Raw genomic sequence first — 27927 nt, 5'->3', positions numbered from 1 at the left:
AAACGTGACCAAATGCCGCTTTCAGTACTTCGCATATGTTGGGTATAAAAAATTCGTAATTTCAAACTGCGAATACGTGCAGAGAGCCAGAATTTGCCTCCAAAATATGGCTCAGGCCTCGAAATTGGGATATAAGGGATATTTTGAAAACTGCAGTGAGGTTTGGGACAAATTTGACCAAACGCCGCTTTCAGTACATGGCATATGTTGGGTATAAAAATTCGTAATTTCAAACTGCGAATACGTGCAGCGAGACAGAATTTAGATCCAAAATATGGCTCAGGCCTCGAAATAGGGATATTTGGGATATTTTGAAAACTGCAGGGGAGTTTGTGCAAATTGTGACTCACTGCCGCTTTCAGTAATTGGCATATGTTGGGTATAAAAAGTCGTAATTTCAAACTGCGAATACGTGTAGAGAGCCTGAATTTGGCTCCAAAATATGGCTCAGGCCTCGAAGTTGGGATGTTTGATATAATTTGAAAACTACAGGGGGGATTGGGACATATATGACCAAACGCCGCTTTCAGTACTTGCCATATGTTGTGTATAAGAAAGTCGCAATTTCAAACAGCGAATATGTGCAGAGAGCCAGAATTTGGCTCCAAAATATGGCTCAGGCCTCGAAATTGGGATGTTTGGAATATTTTGAAAACTGCAGGAGAGTTTGGGACAAATATGACCTAACGCCGCTTTCAGTACTTGGCATATGTTGGGTATAAAAAAGTCGCAATTTCAAACTGCGAATACGTGCAGAGAGCCAGAATTGGGCTCCAAAATATGGCTCAGGCCTCGAAATTGGGTTATTTGGGATATTTTGAAAACTGCAGGGGAGTTTGAACAAAATGTGACTCACTGCCGCTTTCAGGACTTGGCATATGTTGGGTATAAAAAGTTGGAATATCGAACTGCGAATACATGCAGAGAGAAAGAATTTGGCTCCAAAATATGGCTCAGGCCTCGAAATTGGGATATTTGGGATATTTTGAAAACTGCAAGGAGGTTCGGGACAAATGTGACCAAATGCCGCTTTCAGTACTTGGCATATGTTGGGTACAAAAAGATGTAATTTCGAACTGCGAATACGTGCAGAGAGCCAGAATTTGGCTCCAAAATATGGCTCAGGCCTCGAAATTGGGATGTTTTTTATATTTTGAAAACTGCAGGGGAGTTTGTGCAAAATGTGACTCACTGCCGCGTCCAGTACTTGGCATATGTTGGGTATAAAAAGTCGTAATATCAAACTGCGAATACGTGCAGAGAGCCAGAATTTGGCTCCAAAATATGGCTCAGGCCTTGAAATTGGGATATTTGGGATATTTTGAAAACTGCAGGGAGGTTTGGTACAAATGTGACCAAACGCCCTTTCAGTACTTGGCATATGTTGGGTATAAAAAAGTCGCAATTTCAAACTGCGAATACGTGCAGAGAGCCAGAATTTGGCTCCAAAATATGGCTCAGGCCTCGCAATTGGGATATTTGGGATATTTCAAAAACTGCATGGGAGTTTGTGCAAAATGTGACTCACTGCCGCTTTCAGGACTTGGCATATGTTGGGTATAAAAAGTCGTAATATCATACTGCGAATACGTGCATAGAGCCAGAATTTGGCTCCAAAATATGGCTCGGGCCTTGAAATTGTTATTTTTGGGATATTTTGAAAACTGCAGGGGAGTTTGTGCAAAATGTGACTCATTGCCGCTTTCAGGACTTAGCATATGTTGGGTTTAAAAAGTCGTAATATCAAACTGCGAATACGTGTAGAGAGCCAGAATTTGGCTCCAAAATATGGCTCAGGCCTCGATATTGGGATGTTTGGGATATTTTTAAAACTGCAGGGGGGATTGGGACAAATGTGACCAAACGCCGCTTTCAGCACTTGGCATATTTTGGGTATAAAAAGTCGTAATATCAAACTGCGAATACAAGCATAGAGCCAGAATTTGGCTCCAAAATATGGCGTCCATTAGGGAGGCTCCGGCCTCCCCCGATGCTGTGAGCCCCTGGATAGCTGCAGTGAGCACACACTGGCCCAAAAAAGCCAGCTGAATTCAAAGATGAGCTCCAGGCGAGGTGTGGAAAGAAAGTCCAGCCAGGAGCGTTCAAACTGCGCGCCAAGATGGCTGACCTTTCGGGCGGGAATCTCTTCCACAACGAAATCTTTTATTGTAGAGCTGTTGACAACATACTTTTATCTCAACTTAAGTTTTCGCCACGCATAATTTTTTCTCATTTGGAAAATACATTATCATCTTCACTATAAATGACTACTATAGCGTGTCATTTCTGCTCACACTCATCTCTAAATAAAATGATTACAAATACTTCCCAAAACATAAACTGCCTCATCCAGCCCGCCTCTTCCCTCATTCCAAATCCACAAACCCACCAACAATCCTCCATCTTCATGGGAAGGTCAAGCTTCCCATGACCTTGGAGTCATTGGATATGGGTTTGTGGATGACCTGACCTAGCAGTTTATGCCTTTGGGGAGATCTCCCCCCCCCCCTGGCATATGCATTAATGATATATAAAGCATATGCCAGCCAGTCCAAGTCTAATCTTAAGATTATTCTCCTATCTCTCAATTCAAGGTTAAACATTCAAGGTTAAATGTTTGCCCTTGATCACCAGCAGTAATTGAGGATACAGATGTAAGCTGATTGGAGAGTCGCGTTCTGAGTGTAAACTAGTAGAACCTAAGTCAAGAAACTGCAGATGGCCTATTGTCCTGCACGTGGCATTTCCTATTTATATCCACCTACACTCATTCATATTCGTCTAACCTAAGCTTCAACCAATCAAAGATTCCTATGCCTATTATGATCCAATAATATGGATCCAGTGATCCAGTAGTATGATCCACAGTCGATTTGAGAATGGTCCAGGACGGACCGAAACGTCGTTGTCCCTTCACCTTCTAGTGTGTGGTCTGGTCAACATACTTCAGCCACGTTATTGTGACTCTTCGTCTGCACATGATCCAGTAATTTGTTCCACAAATCCACAACCCAGTTACCAAACCAGTATTTACCCATGTATTTCCTAAATCTGAACTTATCTTCATTTAAAGCCTTATCAATAGCTTCCTTGTTATGCCCATTCATCTACTTGTACACTTCAATCATGTCACGTTAAGGTTTTTCCAACATCTCTTCATACGGAAGCTTTCTAATTTGCGGGATTAACTTTGTCATCCTAACTGACGTGTTCTAGTGAATTATGTCCTTTCTTTAGCATGGCGACCAAAACTGAACAGCATAATCTAAATGGGACCTAAAAACAATACGTTAATAAACCCAACCGACTTATTGCTAACTCTTCTATAAATAAATCTATGGGAAAGAAAAGCTCTCAGCCTGCTAACAAGAGTGTACAAATCCACAAGGGCCAGGACGAGGATTCAAACCTGCATCCGAGAGCATCCCAGACGCTGCCGTAATCGACTGAGCTACGACATGGTCAAAAGGAGTTGAAACCGAAGTTCTACTGAACTTACTGGATCCTGCAGCCTCTCCGAGGCACAAACCAGTGTTAGTGTAACAAGAATGTGAAGTTTTCTACGTCCATCTACTTCCACCCGCTCCTCCCCAGAACTAGTTGTTAACTTTACCTTGACTCCTCTGATCCAATACTTGTCCACACGTGCCACACTCCTGAAAAAATATTTTTTACATATATTAAGGGCATGTATAAGTAATTATCAAAAGAATGCACCAAACCAGTTAGACTATATAGCACCAGGGTAAGTATAAACAGTTTATTTCAAATACAATCGAGTAAGAAAATACAATTATGAATTTCAAGAACACTGGAACCAATCACTGGAAAAGGTGAAATTGCAATAGAGATTAATTACAGATTGTATCAACAATAGCGAGTAGGCAAGACTGATAAGACTGCAATAGCCTAACGGAATACAGTTTTGTCTCCGACTCATGAGGCTATGGTTAAGCATCAATGTTCTTTTAAAGTTACATAGAAACACATTACCTTATTAGGGTCTTCCACTAAAACAAACCTTTAGCTAACCTTAGATAAAAGTACTGTGTATTATTAATTTATATAGCTGTCTATTGGCCTAAATTATATAAATAACATTTTTAAAACCTCTTAAGTACAGTATATGGTCTCTGAGCACTAAACTAACGTTAGAAGCCTAGTGATTACATTGTCAAAAATGACCATTTACAGGTGAATTCATTTTACATGCAGAGTAAACAAGATGCAAACAATTAACATCTTCCATCTATTTAATAAACAATTATCTAGTCATCCCTTCACTTTCTAGTGTGTGGTTTGGTCAACATATTTCAGCCCCCGTTATTGTGACTCCTCATCTGCAATTATCTTCCCCATTTATCTGCACAATTGCTATCCTGCTATAACCACTCCATCGCCCTAGTCGTTAACACTAAACAATCTAGGGCGACTTGTTGCTGAACATTATATGCCACCTTTAGCTTAGCTACAAGACACCGTGTACATATTATGAAACTACCTTTAATGTCATAATGCAGCAGTTTGCACGCTCAAAATACAGATTGACAAACTCCTCAGGAACCGTAGGGGAACTTTTGACAAACCGCCGGCTTCCTGTTGCCGTAGATGGCACCATGGAGAAATGGTGGCCCTCTGGTAAATTTAAGTAAATATTACCTAGGAGTTATGATGTACCAGCCATTAAACATCTGGGACTCACAGTTAATATGAAAACAATCCTTAAGAATAGTTAAACGAATCATTGACTTAAACGAACAACATTGAATATTGAACTGTAAGAGTCTCTTGTGGCCCCATCTGGCCTACTGTGTCCTAATATGGAAATCTCACTTCAAAAACACATCAATGATTTTCCGCTTTGGATAAAGTTCAAGACAGCAACAACAATCAAGCCAGAACTTGTTCAACTGTCACTACCTCGAATCTTTGAAGGACTAACACTATAAAAGTTTAAATTGTTATAGATTTAGATAGATTAGCCTATAAATTTTCCTAGAAATTACCTACTTAATATTATCTGTTAAATTAAGGACCTGCTCGAAGTCCTATGCGTACTAGTTGCTTTACAAGAATGTAAACACATAGGGCTATGTACTCCTTGTCACCTGTCCTCTTAAAAATAGCGTCGCTTTTGGCCGTTTACCCGTATGGCCGAATATGGACATAATTTGAAAATGAAAACAAAATGAAAATAAATTTGGGATTTTTTTTGTCAACAACAATAAGTTAAGGGTCCTCTGATAGGTTAGGTGGGCAGGAAATTCTCATAAAGTTTCAAAACGTTATGAAAAATGTTAATGGAAAGAATCCTCTTCCAAGTTTGCCGAGTAAGCCGGACAACTCAAACAGAAAACGGAACAGTGCGTCACTTTTGTGAGTCGATTTAATTTCAAATTACGTCCAAATTTGGCCATAGCGCCGCGCATACCAGCCAAAAGTGACGTTAGTTTTAAGAGGACGGGTTGATCAGTAACCCAATATAACTTGTAGTTATATAAATAAATAAATAACAGCCGAGGCCTTTGTAATACTGACCAAGTTGGAGGTCATTAATACAGACCACTTCTCTAAAATGTCATATTTGACACAGACAGGCTGGACAACAGCTTCAAGCTCAATAAGCCACAATGTAACACAGACAATAGGGGTGTTGTTTCCCCCAAAGGATTATTAACCAATGAACCCGCTTAACCACTCAAGTCTGAAATGCCGAGTCATTCCTCTTGTTCCCAATATACACAAGACAAATCCTCAATAAAATAAGGGGGGGGGGGGTAGGAAGGCTAAACTTTGACAAGGCGCCGCCGTCTTGTCCCCGTCGAGGCCACTGTAGGTGGTGGCCCTTAGGTCAATTCATCATAGGAGCCCTTCTCCTTCCATCATTCTGAATCATGCTCATCATATTAACCTGCACCCCCTCAATCCCCCCCCCCCTCCACCATCTTCACACAATCTGTGGCCAACATTTTTCGTTTCATTCAGATTTTCATCAAAATATATCGAAGATTTCTCTTTGGGTTGTTTTAAGGGGCATGACAGCCGAGTGGACAGTGCTTCGGATTCATAATCCTGAGGTTCCGGGTTCTATCCCCCGTTGGAGGCTGAAACAAATGGGCACTTTCTTTCACCCTGATGACCCTGTTTACCTATCAGTAAATAAGTACCTGGGAGTTAGACAGCTGCTATGGGCTGCTTCCTGGGGGATGTGTAAGAAAAAGAAGGCCTGGTCGAGGACAGGGCCGCGGGGGACGCTAAGCCCCGAAATCATCTCAAGATAACCTTAAGATTGCTAGCTAACTACTGGCATGGCTATTAAGGCCACCACAAGCGCACTAATGACTTAACTAGAGGGTACACCTATGGCTGCCACCTGACAGTCACCTCTATATTTTGTCTAAATACATATAATATACGAAATAAAAACGAATAACAACATGAAGTACACACCCCGAACAATCCTTTCTATATTATGATTGAATAATGATATCTGTAACACATTTATTTTTTGCTCACTGGTAATCAACGTGACCCTTGCAAGGCGGCAGCTGGTCGACAAATGAGCCACACACATTAAGAAGTGGGATTTCCAGACGCGCCACTCACCCTTACTTCACCATAATATCTAAACTGTCAACCTCTAATACAGTTAAGCATGTGACCACCAGAGGCGCTAATGCTCCCCTATTATTACCCCATCCATATAATGATTGTTCTCATTATTCATTGTTGCAACGTGTAAATACATTCATGTTCTGTAGCGACAGTGTCAGACCTCGAAGGAAGACTTGAAACACCCTTCTGAAGATGTATTATTAATTACGAAAATACTTAAGGAAATTCCTGTTTCAATTCTTCCTTCGTGGTCTGACACTGTCACATTTTCATCACGTGTTAATTGTCGTGATTTACACGCAGATTTTGTAGTGTATATACGACAACTTCAGGAAAGTAATGAGTAGCGGATTTAGTCTAAACAATAATATATGCGTTTTCTTTTTAGTGCCAAATTATCTGGCAAATATACATTTGGAGATGTAGCTCAATCCTTCCTGTAGCCCAATCTTTCCTGTAGCCCAATCCTTCTTGTAGCCCAATCCTTCCTGTAGACCAATCCTTCCTGTAGCCCAATCCTTGCTGTAGCCCAATCCTTCCTTCCAAATCCGATTTGTAATATAATATTATTGGAGGTGTTGTGGTTTCTGTTCTAGGCTCAGGATTGTACCTGGTCCAGGTGTCATCTTATGTCGCGTTTATTTCTTTGTTGCTATATCCATTGTTCACCAACACTTCAGTTAACTTTCAAACTTCCTACTCACGTTGCTCCATTCTAAACAGTGGGTAAGTGCTCGACGAATATAAGTGTTTAGAACACTGGCTTTGTGTCTTTGGGAGCACTCACTCCTACTGTTTAGGCATAATCCGATGTTTGTAGGCTTAGTATATACGCTACTGCTTAGAGATGCTCCTGTTAAATTGTGTGTTTATTTGTCTACTTATACTGAATCCTTTTAAAGTTTGTCCTTATCTGTCATTTGCATCAAACCTCATCCCTCCCACTTACCTGTTTGGCAGTGAGTTCTGCTAATCGTGGATTGCTGTTACGTAGCTCATTTGGCTTCATAATAGTTGGATGGCTGCAATAAAAAGGCTTCAATTAAACAGAGCAGAAATTTATGAGAATGATGTTCAAAAATACCAAATAGTTATTATTTTTTCTGTAGAAAACAATGTCTTATAGACAGGGTAAAAAAAAAATGAATGTAATGAAACATCATTTACTTGGCGAGAGCCAGAGGCTCCCTGGAGCCATCCAGGCTGATATGGATGTACTAGATTTTGGCATCAGTCAGTGTGAATGGAGTTCTACTGAATTGCAATCTCTCAGCAAATTAATTTTTTTTCACCCTCATTATTTGCCGTGATCGCCAACATGGTATTTAGAAAAAGTTGATCTGCTGCTGACCTCTTGCTAAATCTCTCCACTAAGTGACATTAGACACTGGATGAATCATAGATCAGCAGTGTTGTTGATCTAAATATAGCAGGTGCATCTGAGTGGGTTTGGATTAGTAGGAAAGCATCACGCACTAGCCCCAGTCACCATTCTGCAATATAAAAAAAATCCCCCATGCTCTCCACATCACTTTATTATACCCAACATATGCCAAGTACTGAAAGCAGCATTTGGTCATATTTGTCCCAAACCTCCCTGCAGTTTTCAAAATATCCCAAACATCCTAATTTCGTGGCCTGAGCAATATTTTGGAGCCAAATTCTGGCTCTCTGCACGTATTCGTAGTTTGAAATTACGACTTTTTATACCCAACATATGCCAAGTACTGATAGCAGCAGTGAGACACATTTAGCACAAACTCCCCTGCAGTTTTCAAAATATCCCAAATATCCCAATTTTGACGCCTGAGCCATATTTTGGAGCCAAATTCTGGCTCTCTGCACGTATTCGCAGTTTGAAATTACGACTTTTTATACCCAACATATGCCAAGTACTGATAGCAGCAGTGAGTCACATTTAGCACAAACTCCCCTGCAGTTTTCAAAATATCCCAAATATCCCAATTTCGACGCCTGAGCCATATTTTGGAGCCAAATTCTGGCTCTCTGCACGTATTCGCAGTTTGAAATTACGACTTTTTATACCCAACATATGCCAAGTACTGAAAGCAGCAGTGAGTCACATTTTGCACAAACTCCCCTGCAGTTTTCAAAATATCCCAAACATCCCACTTTCGAGGCCTGAGCCATATTTTGGAGCCAAATTCAAGCTCTCTGCACGTATGCGCAGTTTGAAATTACGACTTTTTATACCAAACATATGCCAAGTTCTTAAAGCGGCGTTTGGTCATATTTGTCCCAAACCCTCCTGCAGTTTTTAAAATATCCAAAACATCCCAATTTCGAGGACTGAGCAATATTTTGGAGCCAAATTCTGGCTCTATGCACGTATTCGCATTTTGATATTACGATTTTTATACCCAACATATGCCAAGTACTGAAAGCATCAGTGAGTCACATTTTGAACAAACTCCCCTACAGTTTTCGAAATATCCCAAACATCCCAATTTCGAGGCCTGAGCCATATTTTGCAGCCAATCTCTGGCTCTCTGCACGTATCCGCAGTTTGAAATTACGAATTTTTTATACCCAATATATGCCAAGTACTGAACCGGCGTTTGGTAACATTTGTCCCAAACCCCCCTGCAGATTTCAAAATATCCCAAACATCCCAATGTCGAGGCCTTAGCCATATTTTGGAGCCAAAATCTGGCTCTATGCACGTATTCCCAGTTTGAAATTACGACATTTTTTACCCAACATATGCCAAGTACTGAGAGTGGCAGTGAGTCACATTTCGCACAAACTCCCCTGCAGTTTACGAAATATCCCAAATATCCCAATTTCGTGGCCTGAGCATTATTTTGGAGCCAAATTCTGGCTCTCTGCACGTATTCGAAGTTTGAAATTACGACTTTTTTATGCCCAACATATGCCAAGTACTGAGAGCGGCGTTTGGTCACATTTGTCCCAAACCCCCACTGCAGTTTTCAAAATATCCCAAACATCCCAATCTCGAGGCATGAGCAATATTTTGGATCCAAATTCTGGCTCTATGCTCGTATTCGCGGTTTGAAATTTCGACATTTTATACATAACATATGCCAAGTCCTGAAAGCGGCAGTGAGTCACATATTACACAAACTCCCCTGCAGTGTTCGAAACCTCCCAAATATTCCAATTTCGAGGCCTGAGCCATATTTTGGACCAAATTCTGGCTCTCTGCACGTATTCGCAGTTTGAAATTACGACTTTTTTATACCCAACATATGCCAAGTACTGAAAGCGGCATTTGGTCACATTTGTCTCAATCCCTCCTGCAGTTTTCAAAATATCTCAAACATCCCAATTTCGAGGACTGAGTCATATTTTGGAGCCAAATTCTGGCTCTATGCACGTATTCGCAGTTTGAAATTACGATTTTTATACCCAACATATGCCAAGTCCTGAAAGTGGCCTTGAGTCACATTTTGAACAAACTCCCCTGCAGTTTTCGAAATATCCCAAATATTCCAATTTCGACGCCTGAGCCATATTTTGGAGCCAAATTCTGGCTCTCTGCTCGTATTCGCAGTTTGAAATTACGACTTTTTATACCCAACATATTCCAAGTACTGAAAGCAGCAGTGAGTCACATTTTGCACAAACTCCCCTGCAGTTTTCAAAATATCCCAAACATCCCACTTTCGAGGCCTGAGCCATATTTTGGAGCCAAATTCAAGCTCTCTGCACGTATTCGCAGTTTGAAATTACGATTTTTATACCCAACATATGCCAAGTCCTGAAAGTGGCCTTGAGTCACATTTTGAACAAACTCCCCTGCAGTTTTCGAAATATCCCAAATATCCCAATTTCGACGCCTGAGCCATATTTTGGAGCCAAATTCTGGCTCTCTGCACGTATTCGCAGTTTGAAATTACGATTTTTATACCCAACATATGCCAAGTCCTGAAAGTGGCCTTGAGTCACATTTTGAACAAACTCCCCTGCAGTTTTCGAAATATCCCAAATATCCCAATTTCGAGGCCTGAGCCATAGTTTGGAGCCAAATTCTGGGTCTCTGCACGTATTCGCAGTTTGAAATTATGACTTTTTATACCCAACATATGCCAAGTACTGAAAGCGGCGTTTGGTCACATGTGTCTCAAATCTCCCTGCAGTTTTCAAAATATGCCAAACAACCTAATTTCGAGGCCTGAGCCATATTTTGGAGCCAAATTCTGGCTCTCTGTACGTATTCACAGTTTGAAATTACGACTTTATATACCCAACATGCCAAGTACTGAAAGCGGCGTTTGGTCATATTTGTCCCAAACCTCCCTGCAGTTTTCAAAATATCCCAAACATCCTAATTTCGTGGCCTGAGCCATATTTTGGAGCCAAATTCTGGCTCTCTGCACGTATTCGCAGTTTGAAATTACGACTTTTTATACCCAACATATGCCAAGTAATGAGAGCAGCAGTGAGACACATTTAGCACAAACTCGCCTGCAGTTTTCAAAATATCCCAAATATCCCAATTTCGACCCCTGATCCATATTTTGGAGAAAAATTCTGGCTCTCTGCACGTATTCTCAGTTTGAAATTACCACTTTTTTATACCCAACATATGCCAGGTACTGAAAGCAACAGTGAGTCACATATTGCACAAACTCCCCTACAGTGTTCGAAATCTCCCAAATATCCCAATTTCGAGGCCTGAGCCATATTTTGGATCAAATTCTGGCTCTCTGCACGTATTCGCAGTTTGAAATTACGACTTTTTTATACCCAACATATGCCAAGTACAGAAAGCGGCATTTGGTCACATTTGTCTCAATCCCTCCTGCAGTTTTCAAAATATCCCAAATATCCCACTTTCGAGGCCTGAGCCATATTTTGGAGCCAAATTCAAGCTCTCTGCACGTATTCGCAGTTTGAAATTACGATTTTTATACCCAACATATGCCAAGTCCTGAAAGTGGCCTTGAGTCACATTTTGAACAAACTCCCCTGCAGTTTTCGAAATATCCCAAATATCCCAATTTCGACGCCTGAGCCATATTTTGGAGCCAAATTCTGGCTCTCTGCACGTATTCGCAGTTTGAAATTACGATTTTTATACCCAACATATGCCAAGTCCTGAAAGTGGCCTTGAGTCACATTTTGAACAAACTCCCCTGCAGTTTTCGAAATATCCCAAATATCCCAATTTCGAGGCCTGAGCCATAGTTTGGAGCCAAATTCTGGGTCTCTGCACGTATTCGCAGTTTGAAATTATGACTTTTTATACCCAACATATGCCAAGTACTGAAAGCGGCGTTTGGTCACATGTGTCTCAAATCTCCCTGCAGTTTTCAAAATATGCCAAACAACCTAATTTCGAGGCCTGAGCCATATTTTGGAGCCAAATTCTGGCTCTCTGTACGTATTCACAGTTTGAAATTACGACTTTATATACCCAACATGCCAAGTACTGAAAGCGGCGTTTGGTCATATTTGTCCCAAACCTCCCTGCAGTTTTCAAAATATCCCAAACATCCTAATTTCGTGGCCTGAGCCATATTTTGGAGCCAAATTCTGGCTCTCTGCACGTATTCGCAGTTTGAAATTACGACTTTTTATACCCAACATATGCCAAGTAATGAGAGCAGCAGTGAGACACATTTAGCACAAACTCGCCTGCAGTTTTCAAAATATCCCAAATATCCCAATTTCGACCCCTGATCCATATTTTGGAGAAAAATTCTGGCTCTCTGCACGTATTCTCAGTTTGAAATTACCACTTTTTTATACCCAACATATGCCAGGTACTGAAAGCAACAGTGAGTCACATATTGCACAAACTCCCCTACAGTGTTCGAAATCTCCCAAATATCCCAATTTCGAGGCCTGAGCCATATTTTGGATCAAATTCTGGCTCTATGCACGTATTCGCAGTTTGAAATTACGACTTTTTTATACCCAACATATGCCAAGTACTGAAAGCGGCATTTGGTCACATTTGTCTCAATCCCTCCTGCAGTTTTCAAAATATCCCAAACATCCCAATTTCGAGGACTGAGTCATTGTTTGGAGCCAAATTTTGGCTCTATGCACGTATTCGCAGTTTGAAATTACGATTTTTATACCCAACATATGCCAAGTCCTGAAAGTGGCCTTGAGTCACATTTTGAACAAACTCCCCTGCAGTTTTCGAAATATCCCAAATATCCCAATTTCGACGCCTGAGCCATATTTTGGAGCCAAATTCTGGCTCTCTGCCCGTATTCGCAGTATGAAATTACGACTTTTTATACCCAACATATGCCAAGTACTGAAAGCAGCAGTGAGTCATATTTTGCACAAACTCCCCTGCAGTTTTCAAAATATCCCAAACATCCTACTTTCGAGGCCTGAGCAATATTTATGAGTCAAATTCTGGCTCTCTGCACGTATTCGCAGTTTGAAATTACGACTTTTTATACCCAACATATGCCAAGTACTGATAGCAGCAGTGAGTCATATTTTGCACAAACTCCCCTGCAGTTTTCAAAATATCCCAAACATCCCACTTTAGAGGCCTGAGCCATATTTTGGAGCCAAATTCAAGCTCTCTGCACGTATTCGCAGTTTGAAATTACGACTTTTTATACCAAACATATGCCAAGTTCTTAAAGCGGCGTTCGGTCGTATTTGTCCCAAACCCTCCTGCAGTTTTCAAAATATCCGAAATATCCCAATTTCGAGGACTGAGCAATATTTTTTAGCCAAATTCTGGCTCTATGCACGTATTCGCATTTTGATATTACGATTTTTATGCCCAACATATGCCAAGTACTGAAAGCATCAGTGAGTCACATTTTGCACAAACTCCCCTGCAGTTTTCGAAATATCCCAAACATCCCAATTTCGAGGCCTGAGCCATATTTTGCAGCCAAACTCTGGCTCTCTGCACGTATTCGCAGTTTGAAATTACGAACTTTTTATACCCAATATATGCCAAGTACTGAAAGCGGCGTTTGGTAACATTTGTCCCAAACCCCCCCTGCAGATTTCAAAATATCCCAAACATCCCAATTTCGAGGCCTTAGCCATATTTTGGAGCCAAAATCTGGCTCTATGCACGTATTCGCAGTTTAAAATTACGACATTTTTTACCCAACATATGCCAAGTACTGAGAGTGGCAGTGAGTCACATTTCGCACAAACTCCCCTGCAGTTTACGAAATATCCCAAATATCCCAATTTCGAGGCCTGAGCAATATTTTGGAGCCAAATTCTGGCTCTCTGCACGTATTCGCAGTTTGAAATTACGATTTTTTTATGCCCAACATATGCCTAGCACTGAGAGCGGCGTTTGGTCACATTAGTCCCAAACCCCCACTGCAGTTTTCAAAATATCCCAAACATCCCAATCTCGAGGCATGAGCAATATTTTGGATCCAAATTCTGGCTCTATGCACGTATTCGCGGTTTGAAATTTCGACATTTTATACATAACATATGCCAAGTCCTGAAAGCGGCAGTGAGTCACATTTCGCACAAACTCCCCTGCAGTTTTCGAAATATCCCAAATATCCCAATTTTGAGGCCTGATCCATATTTTGGAGCCAAATTCTGGCTCTCTGCACGTATTCGCAGTTTGAAATTACCACTTTTTTATACTCAACATATGCCAGGTACTGAAAGCGGCAGTGAGTCACATATTGCACAAACTCCCCTGCAGTGTTCGAAATCTCGCAAATATCCCAATTTCGAGGCCTGAGCCATATTTTGGATCAAATTCTGGCTCTCTGCACGTATACGCAGTTTGAAATTACGACTTTTTTATACCCAACATATGCCAAGTACTGAAAGCGGCATTTGGTCACATTTGTCTCAATCCCTCCTGCAGTTTTCAAAATATCCGAAATATCCCAATTTCGAGGACTGAGCAATATTTTTTAGCCAAATTCTGGCTCTATGCACGTATTCGCATTTTGATATTACGATTTTTATGCCCAACATATGCCAAGTACTGAAAGCATCAGTGAGTCACATTTTGCACAAACTCCCCTGCAGTTTTCGAAATATCCCAAACATCCCAATTTCGAGGCCTGAGCCATATTTTGCAGCCAAACTCTGGCTCTCTGCACGTATTCGCAGTTTGAAATTACGAACTTTTTATACCCAATATATGCCAAGTACTGAAAGCGGCGTTTGGTAACATTTGTCCCAAACCCCCCCTGCAGATTTCAAAATATCCCAAACATCCCAATTTCGAGGCCTTAGCCATATTTTGGAGCCAAAATCTGGCTCTATGCACGTATTCGCAGTTTAAAATTACGACATTTTTTACCCAACCAATGCCAAGTACTGAGAGTGGCAGTGAGTCACATTTCGCACAAACTCCCCTGCAGTTTACGAAATATCCCAAATATCCCAATTTCGAGGCCTGAGCAATATTTTGGAGCCAAATTCTGGCTCTCTGCACGTATTCGCAGTTTGAAATTACGATTTTTTTATGCCCAACATATGCCTAGCACTGAGAGCGGCGTTTGGTCACATTAGTCCCAAACCCCCACTGCAGTTTTCAAAATATCCCAAACATCCCAATCTCGAGGCATGAGCAATATTTTGGAGCCAAATTCTGGCTCTATGCACGTATTCGCGGTATGAAATTTCGACATTTTATACTAAACATATGCCAAGTCCTGAAAGCTGCAGTGAGTCACATTTCGCACAAACTCCCCTGCAGTTTTCGAAATATCCCAAATATCCCAATTTTGATGCCTGATCCATATTTTGGAGCCAAATTCTGGCTCTCTGCACGTATTCCCAGTGTGAAATTACCACTTTTTTATACCCAACATATGCCAGGTACTGAAAGCGGCAGAGAGTCACATATTGCACAAACTCCCCTGCAGTGTTCGAAATCTTCCAAATATCCCAATTTCGAGGCCTGAGCCATATTTTGGATCAAATTCTGGCTCTCTGCACATATTCGCAGTTTGAAATTACGACTTTTTATACCCAACATATGCCAAGTACTGATAGCAGCAGTGAGTCACATTTAGCACAAACTCCCCTGCAGTTTTCAAAATATCCCAAATATCCCAATTTCGACGCCTGAGCCATATTTTGGAGCTAAATTCTGGCTCTCTGCACGTATTCGCAGTTTGAAACTACGACTTTTTATACCCAACATATGCCAAGTACTGGAATCAGCAGTGAGTCACATTTTGCACAAACTCCCCTGCAGTTTTCAAAATATCCCAAACATCCCACTTTCGAGGCCTGAGCCATATTTTGGAGCCAAATTCAAGCTCTCTGCACGTATTCGCAGTTTGAAATTACGATTTTTATACCCAACATATGCCAAGTCCTGAAAGTGGCCTTGAGTCACATTTTGAACAAACTCCCCTGCAGTTTTCGAAATATCCCAAATATCCCAATTTCCAGGCCTGAGCCATAGTTTGGAGCCAAATTCTGGGTCTCTGCACGTATTCGCATTTTGAAATTACGACTTTTTATACCCAACATATGCCAAGTACTGAAAGCGGTGTTTGGTCACATGTGTCTCAAATCTCCCTGCAGTTTTCAAAATATGCCAAACAACCTAATTTCGAGGCCTGAGCCATATTTTGGAGCCAAATTCTGGCTCTCTGCACGTATTAACAGTTTGAAATTACGACTTTATATACCCAACATATGCCAAGTACTGAAAGCGGCGTTTGGTCATATTTGTCCCAAACCTCCCTGCAGTTTTCAAAATATCCCAAACATCCTAATTTCGATGCCTGAGCCATATTTTGGAGCCAAATTCTGGCTCTCTGCACGTATTCGCAGTTTGAAATTACGACTTTTTATACCCAACATATGCCAAGTAATGAGAGCAGCAGTGAGACACATTTAGCACAAACTCGCCTGCAGTTTTCAAAATATCCCAAATATCCCAATTTCAACGCCTGATCCATATTTTGGAGAAAAATTCTGGCTCTCTGCACGTATTCTCAGTTTGAAATTACCATTTTTTTATACCCAACATATGCCAGGTACTGAAAGCGGCAGTGAGTCACATATTGCATAAACTCCCCTACAGTGTTCGAAATCTCCCAAAAATCCCAATTTCGAGGCCTGAGCCATATTTTGGATCAAATTCTGGCTCTCTGCACGTATTCGCAGTTTGAAATTACGACTTTTTTATACCCAACATATGCCAAGTACTGAAAGCGGCATTTGGTCACATTTGTCTCAATCACTCCTGCAGTTTTCAAAATATCCCAAACATCCCAATTTCGAGGACTGAGTCATTGTTTGGAGCCAAATTTTGGCTCTATGCACGTATTCGCAGTTTGAAATTACGATTTTTATACCCAACATATGCCAAGTCCTGAAAGTGGCCTTGAGTCACATTTTGAACAAACTCCCCTGCAGTTTTCGAAATATCCCAAATATCCCAATTTCGACGCCTGAGCCATATTTTGGAGCCAAATTCTGGCTCTCTGCACGTATTCGCAGTTTGAAATTACGATTTTTATACCCAACATATGCCAAGTCCTGAAAGTGGCCTTGAGTCACATTTTGAACAAACTCCCCTGCAGTTTTCGAAATATCCCAAATATCCCAATTTCGAGGCCTGAGCCATAGTTTGGAGCCAAATTCTGGGTCTCTGCACGTATTCGCAGTTTGAAATTATGACTTTTTATACCCAACATATGCCAAGTACTGAAAGCGGCGTTTGGTCACATGTGTCTCAAATCTCCCTGCAGTTTTCAAAATATGCCAAACAACCTAATTTCGAGGCCTGAGCCATATTTTGGAGCCAAATTCTGGCTCTCTGCACGTATTCACAGTTTGAAATTACGACTTTATATACCCAACATATGCCAAGTACTGAAAGCGGCGTTTGGTCATATTTGTCCCAAACCTCCCTGCAGTTTTCAAAATATCCCAAACATCCTAATTTCGTGGCCTGACCCATATTTTGGAGCCAAATTCTGGCTCTCTGCACGTATTCGCAGTTTGAAATTACGACTTTTTATACCCAACATATGCCAAGTAATGAGAGCAGCAGTGAGACACATTTAGCACAAACTCGCCTGCAGTTTTCAAAATATCCCAAATATCCCAATTTCGACCCCTGATTCATATTTTGGAGAAAAATTCTGGCTCTCTGCTCGTATTCTCAGTTTGAAATTACCACTTTTTTATACCCAACATATGCCAGGTACTGAAAGCAACAGTGAGTCACATATTGCACAAACTCCCCTACAGTGTTCGAAATCTCCCAAATATCCCAATTTCGAGGCCTGAGCCATATTTTGGATCAAATTCTGGCTCTCTGCACGTATTCGCAGTTTGAAATTACGACTTTTTTATACCCAACATATGCCAAGTACTGAAAGCGGCATTTGGTCACATTTGTCTCAATCCCTCCTGCAGTTTTCAAAATATCCCAAACATCCCAATTTCGAGGACTGAGTCATTGTTTGGAGCCAAATTTTGGCTCTATGCACGTATTCGCAGTTTGAAATTACGATTTTTATACCCAACATATGCCAAGTCCTGAAAGTGGCCTTGAGTCACATTTTGAACAAACTCCCCTGCAGTTTTCGAAATATCCCAAATATCCCAATTTCGACGCCAGAGCCATATTTATGAGTCAAATTCTGGCTCTCTGCACGTATTCGCAGTTTGAAATTACGACTTTTTATACCCAACATATGCCAAGTACTGATAGCAGCAGTGAGTCATATTTTGCACAAACTCCCCTGCAGTTTTCAAAATATCCCAAACATCCCACTTTAGAGGCCTGAGCCATATTTTGGAGCCAAATTCAAGCTCTCTGCACGTATTCGCAGTTTGAAATTACGACTTTTTATACCAAACATATGCCAAGTTCTTAAAGCGGCGTTCGGTCGTATTTGTCCCAAACCCTCCTGCAGTTTTCAAAATATCCGAAATATCCCAATTTCGAGGACTGAGCAATATTTTTTAGCCAAATTCTGGCTCTATGCACGTATTCGCATTTTGATATTACGATTTTTATGCCCAACATATGCCAAGTACTGAAAGCATCAGTGAGTCACATTTTGCACAAACTCCCCTGCAGTTTTCGAAATATCCCAAACATCCCAATTTCGAGGCCTGAGCCATATTTTGCAGCCAAACTCTGGCTCTCTGCACGTATTCGCAGTTTGAAATTACGAACTTTTTATACCCAATATATGCCAAGTACTGAAAGCGGCGTTTGGTAACATTTGTCCCAAACCCCCCCTGCAGATTTCAAAATATCCCAAACATCCCAATTTCGAGGCCTTAGCCATATTTTGGAGCCAAAATCTGGCTCTATGCACGTATTCGCAGTTTGAAATTACGACATTTTTTACCCAACATATGCCAAGTACTGAGAGTGGCAGTGAGTCACATTTCGCACAAACTCCCCTGCAGTTTACGAAATATCCCAAATATCCCAATTTCGAGGCCTGAGCAATATTTTGGAGCCAAATTCTGGCTCTCTGCACGTATTCGCAGTTTGAAATTACGATTTTTTTATGCCCAACATATGCCTAGCACTGAGAGCGGCGTTTGGTCACATTTGTCCCAAACCCCCACTGCAGTTTTCAAAATATCCCAAACATCCCAATCTCGAGGCATGAGCAATATTTTGGATCCAAATTCTGGCTCTATGCACGTATTCGCGGTTTGAAATTTCGACATTTTATACATAACATATGCCAAGTCCTGAAAGCGGCAGTGAGTCACATTTCGCACAAACTCCCCTGCAGTTTTCGAAATATCCCAAATATCCCAATTTTGAGGCCTGATCCATATTTTGGAGAAAATTCTGGCTCTCTGCACGTATTCGCAGTTTGAAATTACCACTTTTTTATACTCAACATATGCCAGGTACTGAAAGCGGCAGTGAGTCACATATTGCACAAACTCCCCTGCAGTGTTCGAAATCTCGCAAATATCCCAATTTCGAGGCCTGAGCCATATTTTGGATCAAATTCTGGCTCTCTGCACGTATACGCAGTTTGAAATTACGACTTTTTTATACCCAACATATGCCAAATACTGAAAGCGGCATTTGGTCACATTTGTCTCAATCCCTCCTGCAGTTTTCAAAATATCTCAAACATCCCAATTTCGAGGACTGAGTCATATTTTGGAGCCAAATTCTGGCTCTATGCACGTATTCGCAGTTTGAAATTACGATTTGTATACCCAACATATGCCAAGTCCTGAAAGTGGCCTTGAGTCACATTTTGAACAAACTCCCCTGCAGTTTTCGAAATATCCCAAATATCCCAATTTCGACGCCTGAGCCATATTTTGGAGCCAAATTCTGGCTCTCTGCACGTATTCGCAGTTTGAAATTACGACTTTTTATACCCAACATATGCCAAGTACTGAAAGCAGCAGTGAGTCACATTTTGCACAAACTCCCCTGCAGTTTTCAAAATATCCCAAACATCCCACTTTCGAGGCCTGAGCCATATTTTGGAGCCAAATTCTGGCTCTCTGCTCGTATTTGCAGTTAGAAATTACGACTTTTTATACCCAACATATGCCAAGTACTGATAGCAGCAGTGAGTCACATTTATCACAAACTCCCCTGCAGTTTTCAAAATATCCCAAATATCCCAATTTCGACGCCTGAGCCATATTTTGGAGCCAAATTCTGGCTCTCTGCACGTATTCGCAGTTTGAAATTACGACTTTTTATACCCAACATATGCCAAGTACTGAAAGCAGCAGTGAGTCACATTTTGCACAAACTCCCCTGCAGTTTTCAAAATATCCCAAACATCCCACTTTCGAGGCCTGAAGCCATATTTTGGAGCCAAATTCAAGCTCTCTGCACGTATTCGCAGTTTGAAATTACGACTTTTTATACCAAACATATGCCAAGTTCTTAAAGCGGCGTTTGGTCATATTTGTCCCAAACCCTCCTGCAGTTTTCAAAATATCCCAAACATCCCAATTTCGAGGACTGAGCATTATTTTGGAGCCAAATTCTGGCTCTATGCACGTATTCGCATTTTGATATTACGATTTTTATACCCAACATATGCCAAGTACTGAAAGCATCAGTGAGTCACATTTTGCACAAACTCCCCTGCAGTTTTCGAAATATCCCAAACATCCCAATTTCGAGGCCTGAGCCATATTTTCCAGCCAAACTCTGGCTCTCTGCAATTATTCGCAGTTTGAAATTACGACGTTTTATGCCCAACATATGCCAAGTACTGAGAGCGGCGTTTGGTCACATTTGTCCCAAACCCCCACTGCAGTGTTCAAAATATCCCAAACATCCCAATCTCGAGGCATGAGCAATATTTTGGAGCCAAATTCTGGCTCTATGCACGTATTCGCGGTATGAAATTTCGACATTTTATACTAAACATATGCCAAGTCCTGAAAGCTGCAGTGAGTCACATTTCGCACAAACTCCCCTGCAGTTTTCGAAATATCCCAAATATCCCAATTTTGATGCCTGATCCATATTTTGGAGCCAAATTCTGGCTCTGTGCACGTATTCCCAGTGTGAAATTACCACTTTTTTATACCCAACATATGCCAGGTACTGAAAGCGGCAGAGAGTCACATATTGCACAAACTCCCCTGCAGTGTTCGAAATCTTCCAAATATCCCAATTTCGAGGCCTGAGCCATATTTTGGATCAAATTCTGGCTCTCTGCACATATTCGCAGTTTGAAATTACGACTTTTTTATACCCAACATATGCCAAATACTGAAAGCTGCATTTGGTTACATTTGTCTCAATCCCTCCTGCAGTTTTCAAAATATCCCAAACATCCCAATTTCGAGGACTGAGTCATTTTTTGGAGCCAAATTCTGCCTCTATGCACGTATTCGCAGTTTGAAATTACGACTTTATATACCCAACATATGCCAAGTACTGAAAGCGGCGTTTGGTCATATTTGTCCCAAACCTCCCTGCAGTTTTCAAAATATCCCAAACATCCTAATTTCGTGGCCTGAGCCATATTTTGGAGCCAAATTCTGGCTCTCTGCACGTATTCGCAGTTTGAAATTACGACTTTTTATACCCAACATATGCCAAGTACTGAAAGCAGCAGTGAGACACATTTAGCACAAACTCGCCTGCAGTTTTCAAAATATCCCAAATATCCCAATTTTGATCCCTGAGCCATATTTTGGAGCCAAATTCTGGCTCTCTGCACGTATTCGCAGTTTGAAATTACGACTTTTTATACCCAACATATGCCAAGTACTGATAGCAGCAGTGAGTCACATTTAGCACAAACTCCCCTGCAGTTTTCAAAATATCCCAAATATCCCAATTTCGACGCCTGAGCCATATTTTGGAGCCAAATTCTGGCTCTCTGCACGTATTCGCCGTTTGAAATTACGACTTTTTATACCCAACATATGCCAAGTACTGAAAGCAGCAGTGAGTCACATTTTGCACAAACTCCCCTGCAGTTTTCAAAATATCCCAAACATCCCACTTTCGAGGCATGAGCCATATTTTGGAGCCAAATTCAAGCTCTCTGCACGTATTCGCAGTTTGAAATTACGACTTTTTATACCAAACATATGCCAAGTTCTTAAAGCGGCGTTTGGTCATATTTGTCCCAAACCCTCCTGCAGTTTTCAAATTATCCCAAACATCCCAATTTCGAGGACTGAGCAATATTTTGGAGCCAAATTCTGGCTCTATGCACGTATTCGCATTTCGATATTACGATTTTTATACCCAACATATGCCAAGTACTGAAAGCATCAGTGAGTCACATTTTGCGCAAACTCCCCTACAGTTTTCGAAATATCCCAAACATCCCAATTTCGAGGCCTGAGCCATATTTTGCAGCCAAACTCTGGCTCTCTGCACGTATTCGAAGTTTGAAATTACGAATTTTTTATACCCAATATATGCCAAGTACTGAAAGCTGCGTTTGGTCACATTTGTCCCAAACCCCCACTGCAGTTTTCAAAATATCCCAAACATCCCAATCTCGAGGCATGAGCAATATTTTGCATCCAAAATCTGGCTCTATGCACGTATTCGCGGTTTGAAATTTCGACATTTTATACATAACATATGCCAAGTCCTGAAAGCCGCAGTGAGTCACATTTCGCACAAACTCCCCTGCAGTTTTCGAAATATCCCAAATATCCCAATTTTGAGGCCTGATCCATATTTTGGAGCCAAATTCTGGCTCTCTGCACGTATTCGCAGTTTGAAATTACCACTTTTTTATACCCAACATATGCCAGGTACTGAAAGCGGCGTTTGGTCACATTTGTCATAATCCCCCCTGCAGTTTTCAAAATATCCCAAATATCCCAATTTCGAGGCCTGAGCCATATTTTGGAGCCAAATTCTGTCTCTGCACGTATTCGCAGTTTGAAATTACGAATTTTTATACCCAACATATGCCAAGTACTGAAAGCAGCAGTGAGTCACATTTAGCACAAACTCCCCTGCAGTTTTCAAAATATCACAAATATCCCAATTTCGACACCTGAGCCATATTTTGGAGCCAAATTCTTATTCTCTGCACGTATTCGCAGTTTGAAATTACGACTTTTTATACCCAACATATGCCAAGTACTGAAAGCAGCAGTGAGTCACATTTTGCACAAACTCCCCTGCAGTTTTCAAAATATCCCAAACATCCCACTTTCGAGGCCTGAGCCATATTTTGGAGCCAAATTCAAGCTCTCTGCACGTATTCGCAGTTTGAAATTACGACTTTTTATACTAAACATATGCCAAGTTCTTAAAGCGGCGTTTGGTCATATTTGTCCCAAACCCTCCTGCAGTTTTCAAAATATCCCAAACATCCCAATTTCGAGGACTGAGCAATATTTTGGAGCCAAATTCTGGCTCTATGTACGTATTCGCATTTTGATATTACGATTTTTATATCTAACATATGCCAAGTACTGAAAGCATCAGTGAGTCATATTTTGCACAAACTCCCCTCCAGTTTTCGAAATATCCCAAATATCCCAATTTCGAGGCCTGAGCCATATTTTGGATCAAATTCTGGCTCTCTGCACTTATTCGCAGTGTGAAATTACCACTTTTTTATACCCAACATATGCCAAGTCCTGAAAGCGGCAGTGAGTCACATTTCGCACAAACTCCCCTGCAGTTTTCGAAATATCCCAAATATCCCAATTTCGAGGCCTGAGCCATATTTTGGAACAAATTCTGGCTCTCTGCACGTATTCGCAGTTTGAAATTCCGACTTTTTTATACCCAACATTTGCCAAGTACTGAAAGCTGCATTTGGTTACATTTGTCTCAATCCCTCCTGCAGTTTTCAAAATATCCCAAACATCCCAATTTCGAGGACTGAGTCATATTTTGGAGCCAAATTCTGGCTCTATGCACGTATTCGCAGTTTGAAATTATGACTTTATATACCCAACATATGCCAAGTACTGAAAGCGGCGTTTGATCATATTTGTCCCAAACCTCCCTGCAGTTTTCAAAATATCCCAAACATCCTAATTTCGTGGCCTGAGCCATATTTTGGAGCCAAATTCTGGCTCTCTGCACGTATTCGCAGTTTGAAATTACGACTTTTTATACCCAACATATGCCAAGTACTGAGAGCAGCAGTGAGACACATTTAGCGCAAATTCGCCTGCAGTTTTCAAAATATCCCAAATATCCCAATTTTGACCCCTGAGCCATATTTTGGAGCCAAATTCTGGCTCTCTGCACGTATTCGCAGTTTGAAATTACGACTTTTTATACCCAACATATGCCAAGTACTGATAGCAGCAGTGAGTCACATTTAGCACAAACTCCCCAGCAGTTTCCAAAATATCCCAAATATCCCAATTTCGACGCCAGAGCCATATTTTGGAGCCAAATTCTGGCTCTCTGCACGTATTCGCCGTTTGAAATTACGAATTTTTATAGCCAAGTCCTGAAAGCGGGAGTGAGTCACATTTCGCACAAACTCCCCTGCAGTTTTCGAAATATCCCAAATATCCCAATTTTGAGGCCTGATCCATATTTTGGAGCCAAATTCTGGCTCTCTGCACGTATTCGCAGTTAGAAATTACCACTTTTTTATACCCAACATATGCCAGGTACTGAAAGCGGCAGTGAGTCACATATTGCACAAACTCCCCTGCAGTGTTCGAAATCTCGCAAATATCCCAATTTCGAGGCCTGAGCCATATTTTTGATCAAATTCTGGCTCTCTGCACGTATACGCAGTTAGAAATTACGACATTTTTTATACCCAACATATGCCAAGTACTGAAAGCGGCATTTGGTCACATTTGTCTCAATCCCTCCTGCAGTTTTCAAAATATCCCAAACATCCCAATTTCGAGGACTGAGTCATATTTTGGAGCCAAATTCTGGCTCTATGCACGTATTCGCAGTTTGAAATTACGATTTTTATACCCAACATATGCCAAGTCCTGAAAGTGGCCTTGAGTCACATTTTGAACAAACTCCCCTGCAGTTTTCGAAATATCCCAAATATCCCAATTTCGACGCCTGAGCCATATTTTGGAGCTAAATTCTGGCTCTCTGCACGTATTCGCAGTTTGAAATTACGACTTTATATACCCAACATATGCCAAGTACTGAAAGCAGCAGTGAGTCACATTTTGCACAAACTCCCCTGCAGTTTTCAAAATATCCCAAACATCCCACTTTCGAGGCCTGAGCCATATTTTGGAGCCAAATTCTGGCTCTCTGCACGTATTCGCAGTTTGAAATTACGACTTTTTATACCCAACATATGCCAAGTACTAAAAGCAGCAGTGAGTCACATTTTGCACAAACTCCCCTGCAGTTTTCAAAATATCCCAAACATCCCACTTTCGAGGCCTGAAGCCATATTTTGGAGCCAAATTCTGGCTCTCTGCACGTATTCGCAGTTTGAAATTACGACTTTTTATACCCAACATATGCCAAGTACTGAAAGCAGCAGTGAGTCACATTTTGCACAAACTCCCCTGCAGTTTTCAAAATATCCCAAACATCCCACTTTCGAGGCCTGAAGCCATATTTTGGAGCCAAATTCAAGCTCTCTGCACGTATTCGCAGTTTGAAATTACGACTTTTTATACCAAACATATGCCAAGTTCTTAAAGCGGCGTTTGGTCATATTTGTCCCAAACCCTCCTGCAGTTTTCAAAATATCCCAAACATCCCAATTTCGAGGACTGAGCATTATTTTGGAGCCAATTTCTGGCTCTATGCACGTATTCGCATTTTGATATTACGATTTTTATACCCAACATATACCAAGTACTGAAAGCATCAGTGAGTCACATTTTGCACAAACTCCCCTGCAGTTTTCGAAATATCCCAAACGTCCCAATTTCGAGGCCTGAGCCATATTTTCCAGCCAAACTCTGGCTCTCTGCAATTATTCGCAGTTTGAAATTACGACTTTTTTATGCCCAACATATGCCAAGTACTGAGAGCGGCGTTTGGTCACATTTGTCCCAAACCCCCACTGCAGTTTTCAAAATATCCCAAACATCCCAATCTCGAGGCATGAGCAATATTTTGGAGCCAAATTCTGGCTCTATGCACGTATTCGCGGTTTGAAATTTCGACATTTTATACTAAACATATGCCAAGTCCTGAAAGCTGCAGTGAGTCACATTTCGCACAAACTCCCCTGCAGTTTTCGAAATATCTCAAATATCCCAATTTTGATGCCTGATCCATATTTTGGAGCCAAATTCTGGCTCTCTGCACGTATTCCCAGTGTGAAATTACCACTTTTTTATACCCAACATATGCCAGGTAGTGAAAGCGGCAGAGAGTCACATATTGCACAAACTCCCCTGCAGTGTTCGAAATCTCCCAAATATCCCAATTTCGAGGCCTGAGCCATATTTTGGATCAAATTCTGGCTCTCTGCACATATTCGCAGTTTGAAATTACGACTTTTTTATACCCAACATATGCCAAATACTGAAAGCTGCATTTGGTTACATTTGTCTCAATCCCTCCTGCAGTTTTCAAAATATCCCAAACATCCCAATTTCGAGGACTGAGTCATATTTTGGAGCCAAATTCTGGCTCTATGCACGTATACGCAGTTTGAAATTACGACTTTATATACCCAACATATGCCAAGTACTGAAAGCGGCGTTTGGTCATATTTGTCCCAAACCTCCCTGCAGTTTTCAAAATATCCCAAACATCCTAATTTCGTGGCCTGAGCCATATTTTGGAGCCAAATTCTGGCTCTCTGCACGTATTCGCAGTTTGAAATTACGACTTTTTATACCCAACATATGCCAAGTACTGAAAGCAGCAGTGAGACACATTTAGCACAAACTCGCCTGCAGTTTTCAAAATATCCCAAATATCCCAATTTTGACCCCTGAGCCATATTTTGGAGCCAAATTCTGGCTCTCTGCACGTATTCGCAGTTTGAAATTACGACTTTTTATACCCAACATATGCCAAGTACTGATAGCAGCAGTGAGTCACATTTAGCACAAACTCCCCTGCAGTTTTCAAAATATCCCAAATATCCCAATTTCGACGCCTGAGCCATATTTTGGATCCAAATTCTGGCTCTCTGCACGTATTCGCCGTTTGAAATTACGACTTTTTATACCCAACATATGCCAAGTACTGAAAGCAGCAGTGAGTCACATTTTGCACAAACTCCCCTGCAGTTTTCAAAATATCCCAAACATCCCACTTTCGAGGCATGAGCCATATTTTGGAGCCAAATTCAAGCTCTCTGCACGTATTCGCAGTTTGAAATTACGACTTTTTATACCAAACATATGCCAAGTTCTTAAAGCGGCGTTTGGTCATATTTGTTCCAAACCCTCCTGCAGTTTTCAAAATATCCCAAACATCCCACTTTCGAGGCCTGAGCCATATTTTGGAGCCAAATTCTGGCTCTCTGCACGTATTCGCAGTTTGAAATTACGACTTTTTATACCCAACATATGCCAAGTACTAAAAGCAGCAGTGAGTCACATTTTGCACAAACTCCCCTGCAGTTTTCAAAATATCCCAAACATCCCACTTTCGTGGCCTGAAGCCATATTTTGGAGCCAAATTCTGGCTCTCTGCACGTATTCGCAGTTTGAAATTACGACTTTTTATACCCAACATATGCCAAGTACTGAAAGCAGCAGTGAGTCACATTTTGCACAAACTCCCCTGCAGTTTTCAAAATATCCCAAACATCCCACTTTCGAGGCCTGAAGCCATATTTTGGAGCCAAATTCAAGCTCTCTGCACGTATTCGCAGTTTGAAATTACGACTTTTTATACCAAACATATGCCAAGTTCTTAAAGCGGCGTTTGGTCATATTTGTCCCAAACCCTCCTGCAGTTTTCAAAATATCCCAAACATCCCAATTTCGAGGACTGAGCATTATTTTGGAGCC

This window comes from Procambarus clarkii, chromosome 10 (genome assembly GCF_040958095.1).
Source record: "Procambarus clarkii isolate CNS0578487 chromosome 10, FALCON_Pclarkii_2.0, whole genome shotgun sequence".
Lineage (NCBI taxonomy): Eukaryota > Metazoa > Arthropoda > Malacostraca > Decapoda > Cambaridae > Procambarus > Procambarus clarkii.
The sequence above is the reverse complement of the archived record's forward strand: the minus strand, read 5'-3'. Positions refer to the sequence as shown.